The sequence below is a fragment of the Panulirus ornatus genome, chromosome 58, assembly GCF_036320965.1.
Source record: "Panulirus ornatus isolate Po-2019 chromosome 58, ASM3632096v1, whole genome shotgun sequence".
Classification (NCBI taxonomy): domain Eukaryota; kingdom Metazoa; phylum Arthropoda; class Malacostraca; order Decapoda; family Palinuridae; genus Panulirus; species Panulirus ornatus.
In genome coordinates, this window is record NC_092281.1 from 28616552 (window position 1) to 28639566 (window position 23015).

The 23015-nt window shown below is 42.6% G+C and overlaps 1 protein-coding gene across 1 annotated transcript in view; it reads right to left on the minus strand.

Moving 5' to 3' along the window:
* Not1 (CCR4-NOT transcription complex subunit 1) overlaps positions 1-23015 on the minus strand; it is a 560605-nt gene that overhangs the window by 271796 nt on the left and 265794 nt on the right. The window lies entirely within an intron of this gene.

Below are 23015 nucleotides of genomic sequence, written 5' to 3' on the forward strand. Positions count from 1 at the left end.
TGGTTTCTCATACCATCAGAGAACGTTATATCAACCATAACCTAAAAACACACACACACACACACACACATACAATGACAAAGTTAATGAAGATAGTATACATAAATCTAAGAAGTTGTATGATAGTAGAGAATGCTGAAGATATGGGTCCCCACAAGAATAAAATTCCCGCTTTGCACAGTATATATAGATAATTAAACTATACAAAGACTAACATTCATAATAACATTTACTTATTACAATGATTATCTTAGATATATGACTACAATACGAAGCATAATATTTACCCATTGGCAAAGATAAGACACAATCTGTGAGTGACAATACATTAATTCAATGGGAAACAGGTTGGGGACGAGGGTTGAAGACTTTGCATTTTTGTCTTGGTTCTAAGTTGACTGTCTAGTTCAATTAAGTGATTGCTTTGGATTGTTACTGTAATGTCTTAAAGTGTGGAAAAAAAAAAAAAAAAAAAATTTGGAACGAGAAAAACAACTAGCTCTAGTCATCATTCCCTGTTTCCTGTTAAAGGATGAACATAGCAGACAACAATCACTAATGCATTTAATCTATAACACTGAAAACAAAGAAAAATCTCTGTTTGGGGAACTTTTCCTGAGTTCCCTCGAGTTCAAAGAGTGTTTTAAATATCATTGGGAATGTCAGTTCAGGTTTCCATATGCTCTCAATATGGAGAAGTGCTCTACTCAAGTTTACAATAATCGACTCACAGTTAGTCACCTGTAAACACAGTCAATACATTAATGAAGATTACAAGGTCAGGGTACTAATTAATGCAGATGTAGATGAAACATGCCAAATAAATCGAAGAGAATGGACATTAATCAGATGGTGGTCACCACAGGCTGAAAGAACAATATTTCAAATGAAAAGGAAAGGTAGGGCAGGAAACAATCATGAAAAAATATTTGTGGGACATCATCCTGAAAAGAAATTATTTTTCATGCTTAAAAGTAAATTATATGGGAGGGTATTAATTGAGAGGGTGAAGGCATGTACAGAGCATCAGATTGGGGAAGAGCAGTGTGGTTTCAGAAGTGGTAGAGGATGTGTGGATCAGGAGTTTGCTTTGTAGAATGTATGCGAGAAATACTTAGAAAAGCAAATGGATTTGTATGTAGCACTTATGGATCTGGAGAAGGCATATGATAGAGTTGATAGAGATGCTCTGTGGAAGGTACTAAGAATATATGGCGTGGGAGGCAAGCTGTTAGAAGCAGTGAAAAGTTTTTATCGAGGATGTAAGGCATGTGTACGTGTAGGAAGAGAGGAAAGTGATTGGTTCTCAGTGAATATAGGTTTGCAGAAGGGGTGTGTGATGTCTCCATGGGTGTTTAATTTGTTTATGGATGGGGTTGTTAAGGAGGTGAATGCAAGAGTTTTGGAAAGAGGGGCAAGTATGAAGTCTGTTGGGGATGAGAGAGCTTGGGAAGTGAGTCAGTTGTTGTTCGCTGATGATACAGCGCTGGTGGCTGATTCATGTGAGAAACTGCAGAAGCTGGTGACTGAGTTTGGTAAAGTGTGTGAAAGAAGAAAGTTAAGAGTAAATGTGAATATGAGCAAGGTTATTAGGTACAGTAGAGTTGAGGGACAAGTCAATTGGGAGGTAAGTTTGAATGGAGAAAAACTGGAGGAAGTAAAGTGTTTTAGATATCTGGGAGTGGATCTGGCAGCGGATGGAACCATGGAAGCGGAAGTGAATCATAGGGTGGGGGAGGGGGCGAAAATTCTGGGAGCCTTGAAGAATGTTTGGAAGTCGAGAACATTATCTCGGAAAGCAAAAATGGGTACGCTTGAAGGAATAGTGGTTCCAACAATGTTGTATGGTTGCGAGGCGTGGGCTATGGATAGAGTTGTGCGCAGGAGGGTGGATGTGCTGGAAATGAGATGTTTGAGGACAATATGTGGTGTGAGGTGGTTTGATCGAGTAAGTAATGTAAGGGTAAGAGAGATGTGTGGAAATAAAAAGAGTGTGGTTGAGAGAGCAGAAGAGGGTGTTTTGAAATGGTTTGGGCACATGGAGAGAATGAGTGAGGAAAGATTGACCAAGAGGATATATGGGTCAGACGTGGAGGGAACGAGGAGAAGTGGGAGACCAAATTGGAGGAGGAAAGATGGAGTGAAAAAGATTTTGAGTGATCGGGGCCTGAACATGCAGGAGGGTGAAAGGCGGGCAAGGAATAGAGTCAATTGGATCGATGTGGTATACCGGGGTCGACGTGCTGTCAATGGATTGAATCAGGGCATGTGAAGCGTCTGGGGTAAACCATGGAAAGTTCTGTGGGGCCTGGATGTGGAAAGGGAGCTGTGGTTTCGGGCATTATTACATGACAGCTAGAGAGTAAGTGTGAACGAATGGGGCCTTTGTTGTCTTTTCCTAGCACTACCTCGCACACATGAGGGGGGAGGGGGATGTTATTCCATGTGTGGCGAGGTGGTGATGGGAATAAATAAAGGCAGACAGTATGAATTATGTACATGTGTATATATGTATATGTCTGTGTGTGTATATGCATGTGTACATTGAGATGTACAGGTATGTATATTTGCATGTGTGGACTTGTATGTATATACATGTGTATGGGGGGTGGGTTGGGCAATTTCTTTTGTCTGTTCCCTTGTGCTACCTCGCAAACGCGGGAGACAGCGACAAAGCAAAATAAAATAAATACTTAAAAGTTACATTTCTTTCCATAATCAGACAGTCTGATGAACCCAAAGTGCTTAGCATTGTAAAACAAACTAGGGATATGCAAAAAATGTATGTATGATAACCACAGAAAGATCTGTGAGGACTGGTTGTGGATAGGGAGATGTGTTTTCGGTACTACTACACATGACAGCCAAAGAAAGGATGTCAGAGAACATGGCCTTTTCTTCAGTGTTCCTGAAAATAAAAATCTCTGCTTACCATTCCTTTTGGGCACTCTCTTAAAGGGGTGGCCACAGCAAAAGAATGTCCGTACCTGTTGAAACAGTGCTGCTTCATAGCCTGCAGCGCTTCATCCTTAAAAGGGCAATGGCTGTACGCAACTTTAGCACAGTGTTTTCAGAGGTTCCTACTTAATGTCCTACTGACTACTACCACTTAATGTTCCAATTTACTACTTAAACCAAATGTTCCCACCTAATGTTCCTACCAAATAATTCTACATAGTACTCCTGTTTTATCCCTGGGGATAGGGGATTAAGAATACTTCCCACGTATTCCCTGCGTGTCGTAGAAGGCGACTAAAAGGGGAGGGAGCGGGGGGCCGGAAATCCTCCCCTCTCGTTTTGTTTTTTTTTTCCATAAGAAGGAACAGAGGGGGCCAGGTGAGGATATTCCAAAAAAGGCCCAGTCCTCTGTTCTTAACGCTACCTCGCTAATGCGGGAATTGGCGAATAGTTTAAAAGAAAGAAAGTACTCCTGTTTAATGTTCGTACCTTCCACTTCTATCTAATGTCCCTACTATTCTGCCAAAAGGCAGGACTAGCATACAGAACATGAAAATATAGACTTCATAGAATGAGTTGTGCGAGTTGAGTTTTGTTAAGCTTTATGTGTGACAAGGGGACACTGTACACTTGTTGACTGAATACCAGATGTTTTCCCAGTTAAATACTTCACTGTCACTTTGTCACTTTTCCAAACTCAATATATCTTAGTGGTGTCATTATTTGAAACTGTCTGTAAGCCCTTATTTGAGCACCTTAAATGGTAAACTTTTGCACTTGGCTTAATTGTATATGGGAGCTGCTAGGGACAAGGACAAGACCCTTATGAGTTTAATAATCCAATCTATATAATCAACCTACAGCTGTACTCATAATACATGCCACAGATTACTTTGAGCACTAATTCCTTACATTATTCTTACAATATGATAATTTGCTCCTTACTAGCTAAACAATTTTACAAGAGTACCCATAACTGGCATCACTTTTCGTGTGTGTGTGTGAGCCTCCCACAAGTGACCTCACTCTACCTACATAACAGCTCTAGTGATATTGTACAGTGTATGCCTACTTGCAAGTTATAACATTCCCAATATATCAAATAACAACTGTATGTCAATAATACTAAACTGTCGTACAGGCCTGAAAGATATGACAACACTGGGACCATCTGGTTCCTTGCTGTCCCCCCCATCTCTGTATTTGTTATGCTGATCACACATTACATCATCTCTCCTTGTCCAACGCATCCACCCTCCTAAACACATATATATGGATGAAGGTGAGCAAGTATGAATATGTACATACGTATATATGAGTGTGATGTCCCTACGGTTGCTTAATTTGTTTATGGACAGGGTGGTTAGGGAGGTAAATGAAAGAGTTTTGGAGAGAGGGGGAAGTATGCAGCCTGTTGGAAATGTGAGGGCCTGGGAAGCAAGTCAGTTGTTGCGTGCTGATGATACAGCTCTGGAGGCTGATTCGACTGAGAAATTACATAAGTTGGTGACTGTCTTTGGAAAAGTGTGTGAAGAGAGAACCTTGAGAGTAAATATGCATAAGAGCAAGGTTATTAGGTTTAGTAGGGATGAGGGACAAGTTAACTGGGATGCAAGTTTGCATGGAGAAAAACTGAAGGAAGTGGAGTATTTTAGACATCTGGGAGTGGACCTAGTAGTGAATGGAACCATGAAAGAGGAAGTAAATCACAGGGTGAGGGAGAAGGTTTTGGGAGTGATGAGGAGAGAACATTATCATGGGGAGAAAAATTATGTATGTTTGAAGGAACTGTAGTTCCAACAATATTATATGGTTGTGAGGCATGAGGGTGGATGTGTTGGAAATGAAATGATTGATTTGAGGACAATATGGGGTGTGAGGTGGTTTGATCAAGTAAGTAATGAAAGGGTAAGAGAGATGTGTGGAAATAGTGTGGTTGAGACAGCAGAAGAGGATGTGTTCAAATGGTTTGGACATATGGAGAGTACGAGTGAGGAAAGGCTGACAAAGAGGATACATGGGTCAGAGGTGAAGGGAACAAGGAGAAAAGGGAGACTAAACTGGAAGTGGAAGGTTTTTGAGAAAAAGATTTCGAGTGATCGGGGCTTGAACATACAGGAGGGCAAGAGGCGTGCAAGGAATAGAGTGAACTGGAACCATGTGGTATACTGAGATCGATGTGCTGTCAGTGGACTAAACCAAGGCATGTGAAAGGTAAACCATGGAAGGGCCTGTGGGGCCTGGATGTGGATGTGGAGCTGTGGTTTTGGTGTATTACACATGACAGCTGGAGACTGAGTTTGAACAAATGTGGCTTTTTTTCTGTCTGTTTTACAGGCACTACCTCACTGAAGCAGGGGGTTGTGACGCTGTCTCCTGGGGGCGGGATAGCTCCAGGAGTGGATGAAGGCAAGAAAGTATAAATATGTACATGTGTACATCTGTATTTGTATGTATAAATATATGGGGATTGGGGTGAAAGAATACCCCCCAATTATTCCCCGCATGTCGTAGAAGGCAATTAAAAGGGGCGGTAGTGGGGGTTGGAACCCCCCCTCGTATTCAAATTTCTGAAAGGGAAAACAGAAGGAGCCATGCAGGGAGTGCTCATCCTCCTAGAAGGCTCAGGTAGGGGTGTCTAAATGTGTGTGGATGTAGCCAAGGTGAGAAAAAAGAGATAGTTTGGATGTTTGCGAAAAGGAACCTGGATGTTTTGGCTCAGTGTGAAATGAAGCTCAAGGGCAAAGTGGAAGAGTGGTTTGGGAATGTCTTGGGAGTAAAGTTCTGGTTTAGTGTGAGGACAAGAGCAAAGTAAGGAATAGCACCCCTCCTGAAGCAGGAATTGTGGGAATATGTGAGAGAGTGTAAGAAAGTAAAATCTAGACTAATATGGGTAAAACTGAAAGAGGATGGAGAGAGATGGGTGATTATTGGTGCCTATGCACCTGGTCATGAGAAGAAAGATCATGAGAGGCAAGTCTTTTGGGAGCTGGTGAGTGAGTGTGTTAGCAGCTTTGATGCACGAGACCAGGTTATAGTGATGGGTGATTTGAATGCAAAGGTGAGTAATATGGCAGTTGTGGAATTATAGGTGTACATGGGGTGTTCAGTGTTATAATGTAAAAGGTGAAGAGCTTGTAGATTTGTCTGCTGGAAAAGGACTGGTGATAGGGAATACCTAGTTTAAAAAGAGAGATATACATAAGTATATGTATGTGAGTAAAAGAGATGGCCAACGGGCATCATTGAATTACGCGTGAATTGATTGGCGTGTAAAAAATCGACTTTTGGATGTCAATGTGCTGAGAGGGGCAGCTATAAGGATGTCTGATCACTATCCTGTGAAGGTGAAGTTTCGTAAAGGTTTTCAGAAAAGAAGAGAGAATGGTGGGGAAAGGAGAGTAAGTGAGCTTGGAAAGGAGACTTCTGTGAGGAAGCACCAGGATAGATTGAGTGCAAAATGGCAAAAGGTAAGAGCAAATGATGTAAGGGGGGTGAGGGAGGAATGGGATGTATTTAGAGAAGCAGTGATGGCTTGCACAAAAGATGCTTGTGGCATGAGAAAGGTGGGGGGTGGGCAGATTAAAAAGGGCAGTGAAGGGTGGGATGAAGAAATAAGATTGTTAGAGAAAGAGAAGAGATAGGCGTTTGGATGATTTTTGCATGGAAGCAGTGCAAATGAATGGGAGAAATACAAAAGAAAGCAGCAGGAGGTCAAGAGAATGGTGCAAGAGGTGAAAAAGAGGGCAAATGAGAGATGGGGTGAGAGAGCATCTCAGGGAGAATAAAAAGATGTTTTGGAAGGAGGTAAATAAAGTGCGAAAAACAAGAGAACATATGGGAACATCAATGAAGGGGGCAAATGGGGAGGTAATAACAAGTAGTGATGAAGTGAGGAGAGAGAGTGAGTATTTTGAAGGTTTGTTGAATGTGTCTGATGATAGAGTGGCAGATATAGGGTGTTTTGGTCGGGGTGGTGTGTAAAGTGAGAGGGTCAAGGAGAATGGTTTGGTGAACAGAGAAGAGGTAGTGAAAGCTCTGTGAAAGGTGAAAACCGGCAAGGTGGTAGGTTTGGATGGTATTGCAGTGGAATTTATTAAAAACAGGATGACTGTTGTTGATTAGTTGGTTAGGATATTCAATGTATGTATAGATCATGGTGAAGTGCCTGAGGACTGGCGGAATGCAAGCATAGTGCCACTGTACAAAGGCAAAGGGGAGAAAGGTGAGTGTTCAAATTATAGAGGAATAAGTTTTTTGAGTATTCCTGGGAAATTATATGGGAGGGTAGTGATTGAGAGAGTAAAAGTATGTACAGAGCATCAGACTGGGGAAGAGCACTGTGATTTCAGAAGTGGAAGAGGATGTGTGGATCAGGTGTTTGCTTTGAAGAATGTGTGTGCGAAATACTTAGAAAAACAGATGGATTTGTATGTAGCATTTATGGATCTGGAGAAGGTATGCAATAAGGTGGATAGAGATACTTTGTGGAAGGTTTTAAGAGTATAAGGTGTAGGAGGTAAGAGGCTAAAAGCAGTGAAGAGTTTTTTTTTACCAAGGATGTAAGGCATGTGTATGAGTAGGAAGAGAAGAAAGTGAATGGATCCCAACGAATGTCGGTTTGCAGCAGGGGTGCATGATGTCTCCATGGTTATTTAATTTCTTTATGGATGGGGTGGTTAGGCAGGTGAATGCAAGAGTTTTTGAGAGAGGGGAAAGTATGCAGTCTGTTGTGGATGAAAAGGCTTGGGAAGTGAGTCAGTTGGTGTTCACTAATGATAAAGTGCTGGTGGCTGATTTTGGTGAGAACTGCTGAAGTTAGTGACTGAGTTTGGTAAAGCGCGTGAAAGGAGAAAGTTGAGTATGAATGTCAATAAGAGCAAGGTTATTAGGTTCAGTAGGGCTGAGGGGCAAGGTAACTTTGAATGGAGAAAAACTGGAGGAAGTGAAGTCTTTTAGATATCTAGAAGTGGATTTACCAGCAGATGGAACCATGGAAGTGTAAGTGAGTGACAGGGTGGGGGGAGGGAGAGAAGGTTCTGGGAGCGATGAAGAATGTGTAGAAGGCGAGAACATTATCTCAGAGAGCAAAAATGGGTATGTTTGAAGGAATAGTGGTTCCAACAATGTTATATGGTTGTGAGTCATGGGCTATAGATAGGGCTGTGTGGAGGAGGGTGGATGTGTTGGAAATGAGATGCTTGAGGACAATATGTGGTGTGAGGTGGTTTGATTAAGTAATGAAAGGGTAAGAAAGATGTGTGGTAATGGTTTGGACACATGGAGATAATGAGTGAGGAAAGATTCACAAAGAGGATATATGTGTCAGAGGTGGAGGGAAAGAGAAGCAGGAGACCAAATTGGAGGTGGAAGGATGGAGTGAAATAGATTTTGAGCGATTGGGGTCTGAACATGCAGGAGGGTGAAAGGCATGCAAGGAATAGAGTGAACTGGAACAATGTGGTATACAGGGGTTGACGTGCTGTCAATGGATTGAACCAGGGCAGGTGAAGCGTCTGGGGTAAAGGATGGAAAGGTCTGTGGGGCCTGGAAGTGGAAAGGGAGATGTGGTTTTGGTGCTTTACACATGACAGCTAGAGACTGAGTGTGAATGAATGTGGCCTTTGATGTCCTTTCCTAGCACTACCTCATACACATTTGGGGGGAGGGGGTTGGTATTTCATGTGTGGCAGGGTGGCGATGGGAATGAATAAAGGCGACAGTATGAATTATGTACATGCGTATATATGTATGTCTGTGTGTGTGTATATATATATGTATACATTGAGATGTATAGGTATATATATTTGCATGTGTGGATGTGTATGTAGGTGGGTTGGGGCATTTCTTTCGCCTGTTTCCTTGCGCTACCTCGATAATGTGGGAGAAAGCGACAAAGCAAAATAAATAAATAAAATAAATATATGTACATGTTGATATGTATCTGTGCGTGTATGGGCGTTTATTTTTATATATGTGTGTATGGGCCATTCTTCGTCTGTTTCCTGTCACTACCATGCTGACATGGGAAACTGTGATTAAGTGTTATAAATATAATAAATAATGTATGTTTATATGAATATCAGTGGATGGGGCATTCCTCTGTTTCCTGGCACTACCTTGCTGATGTGGGAAACAGTGATCAAGTATAATATGAAAGGTCTGTGGAACCTTGATGTGGTTAGGTAGCTAGGGAGCTTAAACATGACAGCTAGAGACTGAGTGTGAGGAAATGTGGCCTTTTTTTCTGTTTTCCTGGTGCTACCTTGCTGAAGCAGGGGGTAGCCATGCTGTTTCCTGTGGGGCAGGGTAGTGCTGGGAATAGATGAAGGCAAGCAAGTATGAATATGTACATGTGAATATACGTACATGTTTGTGTATGCGTATACATATGTATGTGTATATATACATGTACATATATGTGTGTGTGTGTGTGTATATATATATATTTTTTGCTTTGTCGCTGTCTCCCGCGTTTGCGAGGTAGCGCAAGGAAACAGACGAAAGAAATGGCCCAACCCACCCCCATACACATGTATATACATACGTCCACACACACAAATATACATACCTACACAGCTTTCCATGGTTTACCCCAGACGCTTCACATGCCTTGATTCAATCCACTGACAGCACGTCAACCCCGGTATACCACATCGCTCCAATTCACTCTATTCCTTGCCCTCCTTTCACCCTCCTGCATGTTCAGGCCCCGATCACACAAAATCTTTTTCACTCCATCTTTCCACCTCCAATTTGGTCTCCCTCTTCTCCTCGTTCCCTCCACCTCCGACACATATATCCTCTTGGTCAATCTTTCCTCACTCATTCTCTCCATGTGCCCAAACCACTTCAAAACACCCTCTTCTGCTCTCTCAACCACGCTCTTTTTATTTCCACACATTTCTCTTACCCTTACGTTACTCACTCGATCAAACCACCTCACACCACACATTGTCCTCAAACATCTCATTTCCAGCACATCCATCCTCCTGCGCACAACTCTATCCATAGCCCATGCCTCGCAACCATACAACATTGTTGGAACCACTATTCCTTCAAACATACCCATTTTTGCTTTCCGAGATAATGTTCTCGACTTCCACACATGGGAGGGTATTGATTGAGAGGGTGAAGGCATGTACAGAGCATCCGATTAGGGAAGAGCAGTGTGGTTTCAGAAGTGGTAGAGGATGTGTGGATCAGGTGTTTGCTTTGAAGAATGTATGTGAGAAATACTTAGAAAAGCAAATGGATTTGTATGTAGCATTTATGGATCTGGAGAAGGCATATGATAGAGTTGATAGAAAGATTGACCAAGAGGATATATGTGTCGGAGGTGGAGGGAACGAGGAGAAGTGGGAGACCAAATTGGAGGTGGAAAGATGGAGTGAAAAAGATTTTGTGTGATCGGGGCCTGAACATGCAGGAGGGTGAAAGGAGGGCAAGGAATAGAGTGAATTGGATCGATGTGGTATACCGGGGTTGACGTGATGTCAGTGGATTGAATCAGGGCATGTGAAGCGTTTGGGGTAAACCATGGAAAGCTGTGTAGGTATGTATATTTGCATGTGTGGATGTGTATGTATATACATGTGTATGGGGGTGGGTTGGGCCATTTCTTTCCTCTGTTTCCTTGGGCTACCTCGCAAACGCGGGAGACAGCGACAAAGCAAGATAAATATATATAAATAAATAAAATGTATATATATGTATATTTTCGCTGCCTCCCCCACCCTATGATCCACTTCCGCTTCCATGGTTCCATCCGCTGCCAAATCCACTCCCAGATATCTAAAACACTTTACTTCCTCCAGTTTTTCTCCATTCAAACTTACCTCCCAATTGACTTGACCCTCAACCCTACTGTACCTAATAACCTTGCTCTTATTCACATTTACTCTTAACTTTCTTCTTTCACACTCTTTACCAAACTCAGTCACCAGCTTCTGCAGTTTCTCACATGAATCAGCCACCAGCGCTGTATTGTCAGCGAACAACAACTGACTCACTTCCCAAGCTCTCTCATCCACAACAGACTTCATACTTGCCCCTCTTTCCAAAACTCTTGCATTTACCTCCCTAACAACCCCATCCATAAACAAATTAAACAACCATGGAGACATCACACACCCCTGCCGCAAATCTACATTCACTGAGAACCAATCACTTTCCTCTCTTCCTACACGTACACATGCCTTACATCCTAAATAAAAACTTTTCACTGCTTCTAACAACTTGCCTACCACACCATATATTCTTAATACCTTCCACAGAGCATCTCTATCAACTCTATCATATGCCTTCTCCAGATCCATAAATGCTACATACAAATTCATTTGCTTTTATAAGTATTTCTCACATACATTCTTCGAAACAAACACCTGATCCACATATCCTCTACCACTTCTGAAACCACACTGCTCTTCCCCAATCTGATGCTCTGTACATACCTTCACCCTCTCAATCAATACCCTCCCATATATTTTACCAGGAATACTCAACAAACTTATACCTCTGAAATTTGAGCACTCACTCTTATCCCCTTTGCCTTTGTACAATGGCACTATGCACGCATTCCGCCAATCCTCAGGCACCTCACCATGAGTCATACATACATTAAATAACCTTAACAACCAGTCAATAATACAGTCACACCCTTTTCTAAAAAATTCCACTGCAATACCATCCAAACCTGCTGTCTTGCCGGCTTTCATCTTCCGCAAAGCTTTTACTACCTCTTCTCTGTTTACCAAATCATTTTCCCTAACACTCTCACTTTGCACACCACCTCGACCAAAACACCCTATATCTGCCACTCTATCATCAAACACATTCAACAAACCTTCAAAATACTCACTCCATCTCCTTCTCACATCATCACTACTTGTTATAACCTCCCCATTTGCCCCCTTCACTGAAGTTCCCATTTGCTCCCTTGTCTTACGCACTTTATTTACCTCCTTCCAGAACATCTTTTTATTCTTGCTAAAATTTAATGATACTCTCTCACCCCAACTCTCATTTGCCCTCTTTTTCACCTCTTGCACCTTTCTCTTGACCTCCTGTCTCTTTCTTTTATACATCTCCCACTCATTTGCATTTTTTCCCTGCAAAAATCGTCCAAATGCCTCTCTTCTCTTTCTCTAATAACCTTACTTCTTCATCCCACCACTCACTACCCTTTCTAATCGGTCCACCTCCCACTCTTCTCATGCCACAAGCATCTTTTGCCCAATCCATCAATGATTCCCTAAATACATCCCATTCCTCCCCCACTCCCCTTACTTCCATTGTTCTCACCTTTTTCCATTCTGTACTCAGTTTCTCCTGGTACTTCCTCACACAAGTCTCCTTCCCAAGCTCACTTACTCTCACCACACTTTTCACCCCAACATTCACTCTTCTTTTCTGAAAACCCATACAAATCTTCACCTTAGCCTCCACAAGATAATGATCAGATATCCCTCCAGTTGCACCTCTCAGCACATTAACATCCAAAAGTCTCTCTTTCGCGTGCCTGTCAATTAACACATAATCCAATAACGCTCTCTGGCCATCTCTCCTACTTACATACGTATACTTATGTATATCTCGCTTTTCAAACCAGGTATTCCCAATCACCAGTCCTTTTTCAGCACATAAATCTACAAGCTATTCACCATTTCCATTTACAACACTGAACACCACATGTATACCAATTATTCCCTCAACTGCCACATTACTCACCTTTGCATTCAAATCACCCATCACTATAACCCGGTCTCGTGCGTCAAAACCACTAACACACTCATTCAGCTGCTCCCAAAACACTTGCCTCTCATGATCTTTCTTCTCATGCCCAGGTGCATATGCACCAATAATCACCCATCTCTCTCCATCAACTTTCAGTTTTACCCATATCAATCGAGAATTTACTTTCTTACATTCTATCACATACTCCCACAACTCCTGTTTCAGGAGTACTGCTACTCCTTCCCTTGCTCTTGTCCTCTCACTAACCCCTGACTTTATTCCCAAGACATTCCCAAACCACTCTTCCCCTTTACCCTTGAGCTTCGTTTCACTCACAGCCAAAACATCCAGGTTCCTTTCCTCAAACATACTACCTATCTCTCCTTTTTTCACATCTTGGTTAAATCCACACACATTTAGACACCCCAGTCTGAGCCTTCGAGGAGGATGAGCACTCCTCGCATGACTCCTTCTATTTCCCATTTTAGAAAGTTAAAAATACAAGGAGGGGAGGATTTCTGGCCCCCCGCTCCCGTCCCCTCTAGTCGCCTTTTACGACACGCGAGGAATACTGTCTGCCTTTATTCATTCCCATCGCCACCTCACCACACATGGAATAACATCCCCCTCCCCCCTCATGTGTGCAAGGTAGCGCTAGGAAAAGACAACATAGGCCACACTCGTTCACACTCAGTCTCTATCTGTCATGTAATAATGCCCGAAACCACAGCTCCATTGCCACATCCAAGCCCCACAGAACTTTCCATGGTTTACCCCAGACGCTTCACATGCCTTGGTTCAATCCATTGACACCACGTCAACCCCAGTATACCACATCGTTCCAATTCACTCTATTCCTTGCATGCCTTTCACCCTCCTGCATGTTCAGGCCACAATCACTCAAAATCTTTTTCACTCCATCTTTCCACCTCCAATTTGGTCTCCCACTTCTCCTCATTCCCTCCACCTCCGACACATATATCCTCTTGGTCAATCTTTCCTCACTCATTCTCTCCATGTGACCAAACCATTTCAAAACACCCTTTTCTGCTCTCTCTACCACACTCTTTTTATTACCACACATCTATCTTACCCTTTCATTACTTACTCGATCAAACAACCTCATACCACATATTGTCCTCAAACATCTCATTTCCAGCACATCCACCCTCTTCTGCACAACTCTATCTATAGCCCACACCTCGCAGCCATATAACATTGTTGGAACCACTATTCCTTCAAATATACCCATTTTTGCTTTCCAAAATAATGTTCTCAACTTCCACATATTCTTCAATGTTCCCAGAACTTTCGCCCCCTCCCCCACCCTCTGATTCACTTCCCCTTCCATGGTTTCATCCGCTGCCGAATCCACTCACAGATATCTAAAACACTTCACTTCCTCTAGTTTTTCTAAATTCAAACTTACCTCCCAATTGACTTGTCCCTCAAACCTACTGTACCTAATAACCTTGCTCTTATTCACATTTACTTTCAGCTTTCTTCTTTCACACACTTTACCAAACTCAGTCACCAGCTTCTGCAGTTTCTCAAACAAATAAGCCACCAGTAATGTATCATCAGCGAACAACAACTGACTCACTTCCCAAGCTATCTCATCCACAATAGACTGCATACTTGCCCCTATTTCCAAAACTCTTGCATTCACCTCCCTAACAACCCCATCCATAATCAAATTAAACAACCATGGAGACATCACACACCCCTGCCGAAAACCTACATTCACTGAGAACCAGTCACTTTCCTCTCTTCCTACACGCACACATGCCTTACATCCTAAATAAAAACTTTTCACTGCTTCTAACAACTTGCCTCCCACACCATATATTCTTAATACCTTCCACAGAGCATCTCTATCAACTCTATCATATGCCTTCTCCAGATCCATAAATGATCCATACGAGTCCATTTGCTTTTCTAAGTATTTCTCACATACATTCTTCAAAGCAAACACCTGATCCACACATCCTCTACCACTTCTGAAACCACACTGCTCTTCCCCAATCTGATGCTCTGTACATGCCTTCACCCTCTCAATCAATACCCTCCCATATAATTTGCCAGGAGTACTCAACAAACTTATACCTCCATAATTTGAGCACTCACTTTTATCCCCTTTGCCTTTGTACAATGGCATTATGCAAGCATTCCGCCAATCCTCAAGCACCTCACCATGAGTCATACATACATTAAATAACCTTACCAACCAGTCAACAATACAGTCACCCCCTTTTTTAAAAAATTCCACTGAAATACCATCCAAACCCACTGCCTTGCCGGCCTTCATCTGTCTCAAAGGTTTGATTACCTATTCTCTGTTTACCAAATCATTTTCCCTAACCCTCTCACTTTGCACACCACCTCGACCAAAACACCCTATATCTGCCACTTTATCATCAAACACTTTCAACAAACCTTCAAAATACTCACTCCATCTCCTTCTCACATCACCACTACTTGTTATCACCTCCCCATTAGCCCCCTTCACTGAAGTTCCCATTTGCTCCCTTGTCTTACACACTGTATTTACCTCCTTCCAGAACATCTTTTTATTCTCCCTAAAATTTAATGATACTCTCTCACCCCAACTCTCATTTGCCCTCTTTTTCACCTCTTGCACCTTTCTCTTGACCTCCTGCCTCTTTCTTTTATACATCTCACACTCATTTGCATTATTTCCCTGTAAAAATCGTCCAAATGTCTCTCTTCTCTTTCACTAATAATCCTACTTCTTAATCCCACCACTCACTACCCTTTCTAATCTGTCCACCTCCCACGTTTCTCATGCCACAAGTATCTTTTGCACAAGCCATCACTGCTCCCCTAAATACATCCCATTCCTCCCCCACTCCCCTTACCTCCTTTGTTCACACCTTTTTCCATTCTGTACTCAGTCTCTCCTGGTACTCCCTCACACAAGTCTCCTTCCCAAGCTCACTTATTTATCTATTTATTATTTTGCTTTGTCGCTGTCTCCCGCGTTAGCGAGGTAGTGCAAGGAAACAGATGAAAGAATGGACCAACCCATCCACATACACATGTATATACACACACATCCACACACGCAAATATACATACCTATACATGGGAGGTGGGTTGATTAGAAAGGGTAGTGAGTGGTGGGATGAAGAAGTAAGAGTATTAGTGAAAGAGAAGAGAGAGGCATTTGGACGATTTTTGCAGGGAAAAAATGCAATTGAGTGGGAGATGTATAAAAGAAAGAGACAGGAGGTCAAGAGAAAGGTGCAAGAGGTGAAAAAAAGGGCAAATGAGAGTTGGGGTGAGAGAGTATCATTAAATTTTAGGGAGAATAAAAAGATGTTCTGGAAGGAGGTAAATAAAGTGCGTAAGACAAGGAAGCAAATGGGAACTTCAGTGAAGGGCGCAAATGGGGAGGTGATAACAAGTAGTGGTGATGTGAGAAGGAGATGGAGTGAGTATTTCGAAGGTTTGTTGAATGTGTTTGATGATAGAGTGGGAGATATAGGGTGTTTTGGTCGAGGTGGTGTGCAAAGTGAGAGGGTTAGGGAAAATGATTTGGTAAACAGAGAAGAGGTAGTGAAAGCTTCGCGGAAGATGAAAGCCGGCAAGGCAGCAGGTTTGGATGGTATTGCAGTGGAATTTATTAAAAAAGGGGGTGACTGTATTGTTGACTGGTTGGTAAGGTTATTTAATGTATGTATGACTCATGGTGAGGTGCCTGAGGATTGGCGGAATGCGTGCATAGTGCCATTGTACAAAGGCAAAGGGGATAAGAGTGAGTGCTCAAATTACAGAGGTATAAGTTTGTTGAGTATTCCTAATAAATTATATGGGAGGGTATTGATTGAGAGGGTGAAGGCATGTACAGAGCATCAGATTGGGGAAGAGCAGTGTGGTTTCAGAAGTGGTAGAGGATGTGTGGATCAGGTGTTTGCTTTGAAGAATGTATGTGAGAAATACTTAGAAAAGCAAATGGATTTGTATGTAGCATTTATGGATCTGGAGAAGGCATATGATAGAGTTGATAGAGATGCTCTGTGGAAGGTATTAAGAATATATGGTGTGGGAGGAAAGTTGTTAGAAGCAGTGAAAAGTCTTTATCGAGGATGTAAGGCATGTGTACGTGTAGGAAGAGAGGAAAGTGATTGGTTCTCAGTGAATGTAGGTTTGCGGCAGGGGTGTGTGATGTCTCCATGGTTGTTTAATTTGTTTATGGATGGGGTTGTTAGGGAGGTAAATGCAAGAGTTTTGGAAAGAGAGGCAAGTATGAAGTCTGTTGGGGATGAGAGAGCTTGGGAAGTGAGTCAGTTGTTGTTCGCTGATGACACAGCGCTGGTGGCTGATTCATGTGTGAAACTGCAGAAGCTGGTGACTGAGTTTGGTAAAGTGTGTGGAAGAAGAAAGTTAAGAGTAAATGTGAATAAGAGCAAGGTTATTAGGTACAGTAGGGTTGAGGGTCAAGTCAATTGGGAGGTGAGTTTGAATGGAGAAAAACTGGAGGAAGTGAAGTGTTTTAGATATCTGGGAGTGGATCTGGCAGCGGATGGAACCATGGAAGCGGAAGTGGATCATAGGGTGGGGGAGGGGGCGAAAATTCTGGGGGCCTTGAAGAATGTGTGGAAGTCGAGAACATTATCTCGGAAAGCAAAAATGGGTATGTTTGAAGGAATAGTGGTGCCAACAATGTTGTATGGTTGCGAGGCGTGGGCTATGGATAGAGTTGTGCGCAGGAGGATGGATGTGCTGGAAATGAGATGTTTGAGGACAATGTGTGGTGTGAGGTGGTTTGATCGAGTGAGTAACGTAAGGGTAAGAGAGATGTGTGGAAATAAAGAGAGCGTGGTTGAGAGAGCAGAAGAGGGTGTTTTGAAGTGGTTTGGGCACATGGAGAGGATGAGTGAGGAAAGATTGACCAAGAGGATATATGTGTCGGAGGTGGAGGGAACAAGGAGAAGAGGGAGACCAAATTGGAGGTGGAAAGATGGAGTGAAAAAGATTTTGTGTGATCGGGGCCTGAACATGCAGGAGGGTGAAAGGAGGGCAAGGAATAGAGTGAATTGGAGCGATGTGGTATACCGGGGCTGACGTGCTGTCAGTGGATTGAATCAAGGCATGTGAAGCATCTGGGGTAAACCATGGAAAGCTGTGTAGGTATGTATATTTGCGTGTGTGGACGTATGTATATACATGTGTATGGGGGGGGTTGGGCCATTTCTTTCGTCTGTTTCCTTGCGCTACCTCGCAAACGCGGGAGACAGCGACAAAGTATAAAAAAAAAAAAAAAAAAAAAAAAAAAAAAATCTAAATGTATACATGTACATACACACAGCCATATACATATATACACATGCACATAATTCATACTGTCTGCCTTTATTCATTCCCATAGCCACCTCGCCAAACATGTAATAACAACCCCCTCCCCCTGATGTGTGCGAGGTAGTGCTAGGAAAAGACAACAAAGGCCACATTCATTCACACTCAGGCTCTAGTTGTCATGTAATAATGCACTGAAACCACAGCTCCCTTTCCACATCCAGGCCCCACACAACTTTCCACGGTTTATCCCAGATGCTTCACATGCCCTGGTTCAATCCACTGACAGCACGTTGACCCCGGTATACCACGTCGTTCCAATTCACTCTATTCCTTGCACGCCTTTCACCATCCTGCATGTTTAGGCCCCGATATCTTAAAATCTTTTTCACTCCATCTTTCCACCTCCAATGTGGTCTCCCACTTCTCGTTCCCTCCACCTCTGACACATATATCCTCTTGGTCAATCTTTCCTCACTCATTCTCTCCATGTGACCAAACCATTTCAAAACACCCTCTTCTGCTCTCTCAACCAAACTCTTTTTATTACCACACATCTCTCTTACCCTTTCATTACTTACTCGATCAAACAACCTCACACCACATATCCTTAAACATCTCATTTCCAGTACATCCACCCTCCTCCGCAGAAACTCTATCTATTGCCCACGCCTCACAACCATATAACATGGTTGGAACCACTATTCCTTCAAACATACCCATTTTTGCTTTCCGAAATAATGTTCTCAACTTCCACATATTCCTCAATGTTCCCAGAACTTTCGCCCCCTCCCCCACCCTCTGATTCACTTCCCCTTCCATGGTTTCATCCGCTGCCAAATCCACTCACAGATATCTAAAACACTTCACTTCCTCTAGTTTTTCTAAATTCAAACTTACCTCCCAATTGACTTGTCCCTCAACCCTACTGTACCTAATAACCTTGCTCTTATTCACATTTACTATCAGCTTTCTTCTTTCACACACTTTACCAAACTCAGTCATCAGCTGTATCATCAGCGAACAACAACTGACTCACTTCCCAAGCTATCTCATCCACAATAGACTGCATACTTGTCCCTCTTTCCAAAACTCTTGCATTCACCTCCCTAACAACCCCATCCATAAACAAATTAAACAACCATGGAGACATCACACACCCCTGCCGCAAACCTACATTCACTGAGAACCAATCACTTTCCTCTCTTCCTACACGTACACATGCCTTACATCCTAAATAAAAACTTTTCACTGCTTCTAACAACTTGCCTCCCACACCATATATTCTTAATACCTTCCACAGAGCATCTCTATCAACTCTATCATATGCCTTCTCCAGATCCATAAATGATACATACGAGTCCATTTGCTTTTCTAAGTATATATCACATACATTCTCCAAAGCAAACACCTGATCCACACATCCTCTACCACTTCTAAAACCACACTGCTCTTCCCCAATCTGATGCTCTGTACATGCCTTCACCCTCTCAATCAATACCCTCCCATATAATTTACCAGGAATACTCAACAAACTTATACCTCTGTAATTTGAACATTCACTTTTATCCCCTTTGCCTTTGTACAATAGCACTACGCAAGCTTTCTGCCAATCCTTAGGCACCTCACCATCAGTCATACATATATCAAATAACCTCACCAACCAGTCAACAATAGAGTCACCCGTTTTTAATAAATTCCTCGGCTTTCATCTTCCACAAAGCTTTTATCACCTCTTCTCTGTTTACCAAATCATTTTCCCTAACCCTCTCACTTTGCACACCACCTCAAAATTACATCGATAAAACCCACCCTATATTTGCCACTCTTTCATGAAACACATTCAACACACCTTCAAAATACTCACTCCATCTCCTTCTCACATCAGCCCCTTCACTGAAGTTCCCATTTGTTACCTTGTCTTACGCACTATATTTACCTCCTTCCAAGACATCTTTTTATTCTCCCTAAAACATAACGATACTCTCACCCCAACTCTAATTAGCCCTCTTTTTCACCTCTTCCACCTTTCTCTTGACCTCCTGCCTCTTTCTTTTATACATCTCCCACTCATTTGCATTATTTCCCTGCAAAAATCGTCCAAATGCCTCTCTCTTCTCTTTCACTTCATGCCACCACTCATCACCCTTTCTAACCTGCCCACCTCCCATGCTTCTCAGGCCACAAGTATCTTTTGCGCAAGCCATCACTGCTTCCCTAAACACATCCCATTCCTCCCCCACTCCCCTTACCTCCTTTGTTCTCACCTTTTTCCTTTCTATACTCAGTCTCTCCTGGTACTTCCTCACACAAGTCTCCTTCCCAAGCTCACTTACTCTCACTGCTCTCTTCACTCCATCATTCTCTCTTCTTTTCTGAAAACCTCTACAAATCTTCACCTTCGACTCCACAAGATAATGATCAGACATCCCTCCAGTTGCACCTCTCAGCACATTGACATCCAAAAGTCTCTCTTTCACGCACCTATCAATTAACATGTAATCCAATATTGCTCTCTAGCCATCTCTCCTACTTACATACGTATACTTATGTATATCTCTCTTCTTAAAGTAGGTATTTGAAATCACCAGTTCTTTTTCAGCACATAAATCTACAAGCTCTTCACCATTTCCATTTACAACAATGAACACCCCATGTACACCAATTATTCCCTCAACTGCCACATTACTCACCTTTGCATTCAAATCACCTTTCACTATAACCCGGTCTTGTGCATCAAAACTACTAATGCACTCACTCAGCTGCTCCCAAAACTCTTGCCTCTTATGATCCTTCTTCTAATGCCCAGGTGCATATGCACCAATAATCACCCATCTCTCTCCATACACTTTCAGTTTTACACACATGAATCTAAAGCTTACTTTCTTACACTCTATCACATACTCCCACCACTCCTGTTTCATGAGCAGTGCTACTTCTTCCCTTGCTCTTGTCCTCTCACTAACCCCTGACTTTACTCCCAAGACATTCCAAAACCACTCTTCCCTTTTACTCTTGAGCTTCGTTTCACTCAGAGCCAAAACATCCAGGTTCCTTTCCTTTTCTCATCTTGGTTGCATCCACACACATTTAGACACCCTAATGTGAGCCTTTGAGGAGCATGAGCACTCCCCGCATGACTCCTTCTTCTGTTTCCCCTTTTACAAAGTTAAAATACAAGGAGGAGAGGGTTTCGAGCCCCCCACTCCCGTCCCCTTTAATCGCCTTCTATGACACGTGAGGAATGCATGGGAAGTATTCTTTCTCTCCTATCCCCAGGGATGAGAGAGCTTGGGAAAAAAGTCAGTTGTTGTTTGCTGATGATACACTGCTGGTGGATGATTCGTGTGAGAAACTGCAGAAGCTGGTGACTGAGTTTGGTAAAGTTAGTGAAAGAAGAAAGCTGAGAGTAAATGTGAATAAGAGCAAAGTTATTAGGTACAGTAGGGTTGAGGGACAAGTCAGCTGGGAGGTAAGTTTGAATGGAGAAAAACTGAAGGAAATGAAGTGTTTTAGATATCTGGGAGTGGATTTGGCAGCGGATGGAACCATGGAAGGGTAAGTGAATCAGAGGGTGATGGAGGGGGAAAAAGTTCTGGGAACGTTGAAAAATGTGTGGAAGGTGAGAACATTATCTCGGAAAGCAAAATTGGGTATGTTTGAAGGAATAGTGGTTCCAACAATGTTATATGGTTGCGAGGCGTGGGCTATTATCTGAGTTGTGCAGAGGACGGAGGATGTGTTGGAAATGAGATGTTTGAGGACAATATGTGTTGTGAGGTGGTTTGATCGAGTAAGTAATGATAGGGTAAGAGAGATGTGTGGTAATAAAAAGTGTGTGGATGAGAGAGCAGAAGAGGGAGTTTTGAAATGGTTTGGTCACATGGAGAGAATGAGTGAGGAAAGATTAACAAAAGGATATATATGGAGGGAATGAGAAGTGGTGGAAGACCAAATTGGAGGTGGAAAGATGGAGTGAAAAAGATTTTGGGTGATTGGGGCCTGAACATGCAAGAGGGTGAAAGGCATTCAAGGAATAGAGTGAATTGGAAAGATGTGGTATACCGGGGTCGACATGCTGTCAATGGATTGAACCAGGGCATGTGAAGTGTCTGGGGTAAACCATGGAAAGTTTTGTGGGGCGTGGATGTGGAAAGGGAGCTGCGGTTTCGGTGCATTATACATGACAGCTAGAGACTGAGTATGAACAAATGTGGCCTTTGTTGTCTCTTCCTTACGCACTTAATTTACCTCCTTTCAAAACATCTTTTTATTCTCCCTAAAATTTAATGATACTCTCTCACCCCAACTCTCATTTGGCCTCTTTCACCTCTTGCACCTTTTCTCTTGACCTCCTGCCTCTTTCTTTAATACATCTCCCATTCATTTGCATTATTTCCTTGCAAAGATTGCCCAAATGCCTTTCTCTTTCACTAATAATCTTACTTCTTCATCCCACCACTCACTACCCTTTCTAATCTGCCCACCTCCCACGCTTCTCATGCCACAAGCATCTTTTGCGCAAGCCATCAATGCATCCCTAAATACATCCCATTCCTCCCCCACTCCCCTTACATCCTTTGCTCTCACTTTTTTCCATTCTGTACTCAGTCTTTCCTGGTACTTCCTCACACAAGTCTCCTTCCCGAGCTCACTTACTCTCACCACTCTCTTCACCCCAACATTCTCTCTTCTCATCAGAAAACCTCTACAAATCTTTACCTTTGCCTCCACAAGATAATGATCAGACATCTCTCCAGTTGCACCTCTCAGCACATTAACATCCTAAAGTCTCTCTTTTGCGAGCCTATCAATTAACATGTAATCTAATAACGCTCTCTGACCATCTCTCCTACTTACATACGTATACTTATGTATAACTCTCTTTTTGAACCAGATATTCCCAATGACCAGTCCTTTTTCAGTGCACAAATCTATAAGCTCTCCACCATTTCCATTTACAATACTGAACACTCCATGTACACCAATTATTTCCTCAACTG